Source organism: Brachypodium distachyon, chromosome 3, assembly GCF_000005505.3.
Source record: "Brachypodium distachyon strain Bd21 chromosome 3, Brachypodium_distachyon_v3.0, whole genome shotgun sequence".
Lineage (NCBI taxonomy): Eukaryota > Viridiplantae > Streptophyta > Magnoliopsida > Poales > Poaceae > Brachypodium > Brachypodium distachyon.
Genome location: NC_016133.3, coordinates 48,195,272 through 48,201,048, shown reverse-complemented (window position 1 = coordinate 48,201,048; position 5,777 = coordinate 48,195,272). Strand labels below are relative to the sequence as shown.

The 5,777-nt window shown below is 46.1% G+C and overlaps 1 long non-coding RNA gene across 1 annotated transcript; it reads right to left on the bottom strand.

Moving 5' to 3' along the window:
• Nucleotides 1-214: 214 nt before the first annotated feature.
• LOC112271990 lies at nucleotides 215-811 on the bottom strand. The gene is made up of 3 exons (XR_002965598.1): nucleotides 622-811; nucleotides 489-547; nucleotides 215-356 (listed from the first exon to the last, which is right to left on the bottom strand). It is a non-coding gene; the product is annotated as an uncharacterized LOC112271990 (long non-coding RNA).
• Nucleotides 812-5,777: the final 4,966 nt, after the last annotated feature.

Below are 5,777 nucleotides of genomic sequence, written 5' to 3'. Positions count from 1 at the left end.
AAGAAAAAAGATTTATACAGTGTAAAAGTTATTCTTTTTGTTGAGGGCGCTTTATGATGTCACGCAACCGCTGATACCGCCATAGTCAATTCTCAGTCTTTTTCACCGCTCCAAGATTCGAATATAAGCTAAAAAATACATTCCAAATTGATGCAAGATGGTTGAACATACATGCGTATAAAAATAACTCTGGATAAGCCGTCGCAGTACCTTCTCGCAGTCCAAGCAACTCTTACTCCTTCTCACAACTATAAATTTGTATATCAATTGAGTAAAAGATTATATTCTATGGCTTTAGGCTAATATAAAAATTTGCAGTAGTTGCTGGCACCGTGGGCAAATCTTCCCCATTCTCCCTGTTGTAAAATTCATATTAGCTCAACAAGGAAATCTAGTTAATGAAAATTATCATCATTTTAGTACTGAAACTAGCACTAAAATTACAAGTTCCAGAAAACATTTTGTATTATAAAAATATGAAAACTCACTTATGAGGTGTTGTATCTTTCTCGAGACCATTTGATGCATTTGGTAATCGCATTGTCACCTAAAAAAAAGTTGAAAAACAATAAATCTACTGAATACCTATAGAACAACAAAAAAGGACAACCATATAAATACCTTCATTAGGCATCTTCATATTTTGGCTTGTACCGTTTGGTAGATACTCGTACTCCTCAAATTAAGTGAGGCACCCAAATTTTCCAATGTAATAAGAGAACATTTTCCGTCTAAGGGTGCAATAATCTAACAAATCCCAACATGTGCCGTCCAAATTGCTAACAACCCCTGACCTTCCTTAGCCCTAGTCCTACCGGTGAGTAAGGTTAGCTCTATGAATAATTATTAGGGACAAATTTTACTTTACTAATGCTACCATATTTTGCAACGATTTGTGCCTCAATTATTGTGTTTCATCTGTGAAAAAAAATCATCTGTCAGTTGCAATCTAGCCTGATGTTATACTCTGTGGTTGATGTTGGCGCCCATAGGTCTCAGTTAAAATAATGTTATTGTTCTAGGAGTATTAACTGGATCGGATATTGCATAATTCTGATGAATGGTTTCTCAGAAATATTTTTATGGGAAATCTCATAGCTTGTTTGCTTCTCCAGTCATATGTACTTGTTATTTATATTTATTGGTCAATATATATAGCCTAAAGAATTTTATTGTAGGTTGATCATAATCTAATTTATAATGTTATTATGTTAAAGCAGATTGCAGCTTGTTATTAGAAGTGGCGGCGAATTAGATGCTTGTCTTATTTAGAAGTATGATACATCTTTATTGTTGTCCCTTTTCTGGGCTCAGGACCGTTTGCTATGTATATGTATATAAGATATTTTTGCTATATTTCTTAGGTTCAGTAAGTATGGAGATGTCTCTGGAAATAAAAAGATGTAAGTATATCATAAGATGTACTCCCTCCGATTCATAAAAAGTGTTGCTCACTTAGTACGAAATTTGTACTAACTTAGTACGTACAAAATGGGCGACACTTTTTATAGATCGGAGGAAGTACTAAATAGAAATGTCATGCGAAAAATACTAAAACATGATCTATACAACGACTTCGAATATCGTATCATTCAAGTTGCATGATATAACACCAACAATTCATTAAATGATGCTCTTTATGATCTACTGTCTAAAATCATTAAAATATATTTTCACAATCGCATAATAAATGTTGAACGTTATGTGTCTCACTAAGAGGTTGTCCGATCTCAAAACTAATGGTCAGCCCAACCAAGACACCATCTGCTCGCAAAGCAACACTGGTTGTGGTATGCACTAGAATCTCCCAATACGAATATCCAACTCCGTACATTTGACACTGTATGCAGTTGTATGATCTGCAACACATTATTGTTTTGTGGATATATCAATATATTTTCAATTTCAACGATCTCAACAAACATTACATAATTTGACAAAGAGTTGGAATACATATGCTCAATGCAGCTGGCAACATCTCATAAATAAATAAATAAATGCAACATGATTTTGTTTTACTGGGTACAGTAGGTTGTTTACATACTTGGGGCTACAAGTAACTAATCAATAACACCGGTGTTGAAAGTCAATTTGTACAAGAGTAGAACTTTTGGCTTCTTGATCGAGCAAACACGAGCCATCTTGGACAAAAAGGTATGAACAATTCACTCGAAATTGTTAGGAACATGATGGTATGAATCTGCCGGAGAAGACTAGTTTACATGACATTCCAACCTACCCATCGTAATATAACTATCTAAAGTATGTATCGACTGGCGCAAAACCTTCTTGTGGCACATAAAGTATCTCACGTGCAGCTCCTCTTGCAAAACTGCCGCAACACTAAGGAGTAGTCCAAAGTTGTATTAGAGTTTCAAAACAAAAGTAGTTTGAGCAATGGTTTCTCATTTCTTGCTCCCTGCCTCTAAAGTCTAACTCCACGTATTCGCATCAAGATTTCTTCAAAATGTAATGCATCGATCTTTTGTTCCCCATCCCTAATTCTACAAAAATCCCACCAAAATTTCTCCTCGTGTTGTATTCTGAACCAGATCAACAATTCAGGCCCTATGTTCCTCATCCGTAGACTTACAAAATTCGTATCAAAGTTACTTCAGAGTGTTGTATTAGAAACACAGTAATTCAAAGTGTTGCCTTAATACCAACGCGTGAGAAGCTCTCGCGTCGCTCCTCCCCAAGGGCGGCACGGGAGGCGATTCCCGGCCGGCCACCAAGCTCCTCACTTAGTTAGCTTCCCTCGTCGCTGCCGGAGTAGGCGGACGGGAAATCCCGTGCGGCCCTCGAGGATGGTGGTGGCGAGGATTTCCGTGTCGCGCGCGGCTGGCTAGATCTGGCGGTCCCCGCTTGGCTCGGCGCCCTGCTGCGGCGGCCGGCGTGGTGCCTCGCGGCGCTGTTGGTGGTGGCCGGATATGGGTCGGCGCGCCTGGATCTGCGCGTTGGAGGCCAGGTGCGGGTCGCCTGTGGTTGGGGAGCTCTTCGACACGGCTCCTTGTGGGGATGGAGCGTGGCTGCGCGTGGTCACCGGCGCGTGGAGGCGCGGGCATGCGCCGTTCTGAGGAGGTCGCCGAGGCGTGGCGGCCAGTGCTAGCGCGTGGCCGTCGGCGGTGTTGCGGGCCCGATCTGGGTTTTGCGGGCCACGGCCTGGGCGTGCTGTGCCAGATCCGGGGCGGGCGGCAACGGATCTGGTGCTAAGCGGGGCACCGGCGTTGTTTTCGCCGCCGTCCGTGTTGATGCGGGCCTGGCCTTGGGGCCCTGTTCCACTGATTGTGTGGCCAGGGTGGCATGTCTTGATCCGGTGCGTGGGGCGGTTGCGTTCCCCGGCCGGTGCCCGTGGTGGTTTGGCGCGTGGCGTCCGGTGAGCTTCGGCGGCACTCACTGTGCTGCGGTGGCCTCTGGTCAGACTCGGCTAGCTCTTTTCCCTCCTGTCCGCTGTGGGATTGATGGCTGCGGGTGAAAACTCAGCATCGACGGGGTCGGTGCCGGCGACGACAGCATCCTCGGACGTTGCTTCCTTCTTGAAGGCGTCGTTATGCAGCTCCGCCACATCCCACCCCTCACAAACGAAGTGACTCCGAGCGAAAGCTCTGATCCGGTTTTCGGGTCGGGTAACGGCGACGTCCTCGGACGCCGCATCCTCCTTGGAGGCGTTGCCTTTGGAGACCTCGTTTGGCGGCGGAGTTTGCTTGTTGTGGTCCTAGCCAGGGAGGGCGACTTCGTGCTACACGGGCTTGCCGATGCGCAAGCCGTTCTTGTCGGGGCAACCTCTTCTGACTCCGGTCGTCGAAGAAGCCCCGCTCTGCCTACCTTCTTCTGGCGCAAGAAGTTGTTCCCTGTTTGGCATCGTTGGAGCGGAAGAGGAGCGGTTTGTTTATTCGGTTCTTGTGTATGCTCTTTGTCAGGGTTTTTTTGCACGGCTTTCCTTGAATAAGCCTTGCATTTGTATCGGTTTTCGGGCCTGATTTTTCTCATGAACAGGGCCAACTCTATTCTTCTACTCGAATCACGGGGATCGACCGTTGCGTCCTCAAAAAGAGAAAAGTGTTGCCTTAATTTCTTGTTCCCCGTCCTTAACCCCACAAAGCCCCATCAAAATTTACTCGAACAACCCAAAAAGAAGTGAATCCATGATTTAGATTAAATACAAACTTCTCCTATCTCCTCCCAGAAGAGCAGCCACATCCGATGCGAATAAACAAAGTGGCAAGGCTGCAAAGGAGAAGACGAGGGGAGGAAGCGGAAGAAGAAGAATAGGTAGCTGGTAATAATCTTTCTCGGAGAGGGAGACAATTGATGAGAGGTTGTTTTGAGCTTGAGAAAGGCGGTACTTCTGAAAGGCTTTGGGTCCTTCGTGGGCTACCACTTGCATCGCGTATCCACCGCGACGACGACCGCGCCATGTATCATATGGGAAACCTTCACGGTGGAGCCATTTTTTTGTCATCCTCGTTTGCAGGTGCCGACGAACATCACATATCTTGATACAGGACGTTCCCAGGGTGTCTGATTTCCACGGTAGATACAATATAACTTGTTCTGTTTGATGAACCAAATACCAACAACACACATCAGTGTGATAGCCATTGACAATGAATTCAACCAACAAAAGACTTGATGGATGTCTCGATCTCCACTCGAAGAGATGCTCTTCGATTCTTACAAACATGACAAAATGCAAGAACAAGGAGGAGTGAATATTCCAATCCTATATGTGGCTTAGAATCTCAATGTTGGGGAACGCGGTAGGCTACACTAGCATAAAATAAATATTCTACCGATTCCGCCCGGAGCAATGCTGTAGATAATGGATCACGAGATTACCACTAGACGCGCAGACCCGTAGCGGAAGTAGAGTCGATGATGCGTGTCGATGCCGAGTAGTCGTTCGGCCTGCTCCTCCTCGCCGATCCCACGAGCAGTTCGTCCAAGCGCCGCAGGTGCAGCGCCTCCGAGGTATCCACACGTATAGGAAGGAACTCCGTGCCGCGGACTGCTAGATCCGATCACAAGGTTTTGGGCGTGGAGGTGTGACGGCCGAGTATAACTCGCGTCTGGACTGATGTAACCCTAGCCGGGTTGGTCTCCTCCACTTATATAGACGTCCCTAGTGGACTCAACACTTGAGGCCCGTTAGGAGTCTAAGCCCGATATGAGTTGGATCTAATCCAACTCGGTGTCCACCCCTTAAGAGTGTGATCCTTCAGGTTCGCGGTCAGTCGGACACGACTACGAGCTCGGACTGCGGGCCCGAGTAACACCTTACTCGTCCACTCGCACCGACTCAAGTCGATAGTTGGTAGCGGCGCCTAGCAGCACGTGCCAACTCCCGAGTGACCACAAGGTATATTGACGAACCATACAATGTGTGATATGCAACATTCCTTTTGCCTCACGATATGTGTGTCGAGCTCAAGGCGAGTGCTTGTCATCCTTGTGGATAGCTCGACTCTCTTCTCGTTCCTGTGATACAGATTCCCGAACGGGTTAACACTTAACCCAAGTCGCATGGCCATGCTTTCGGAATCTCATCACTCGAGAGGGCTCAGAGATATCTCTCCGAATAGGAGGGGCAAAACCCATCTTGATCAACCATGACTCGCAGCATGCTTCTCAGCAAACCCGAAAACTACCTTTATAACCACCCAGTTACGGAGTAGTGTTTGGCAACCCCTAAGTAGGCCGATTCACATCCCAAGCTCATGCGATGACCTCAGGTCTAGGACTGGCATATACATCGTACTTGAGACTAACAAATAACA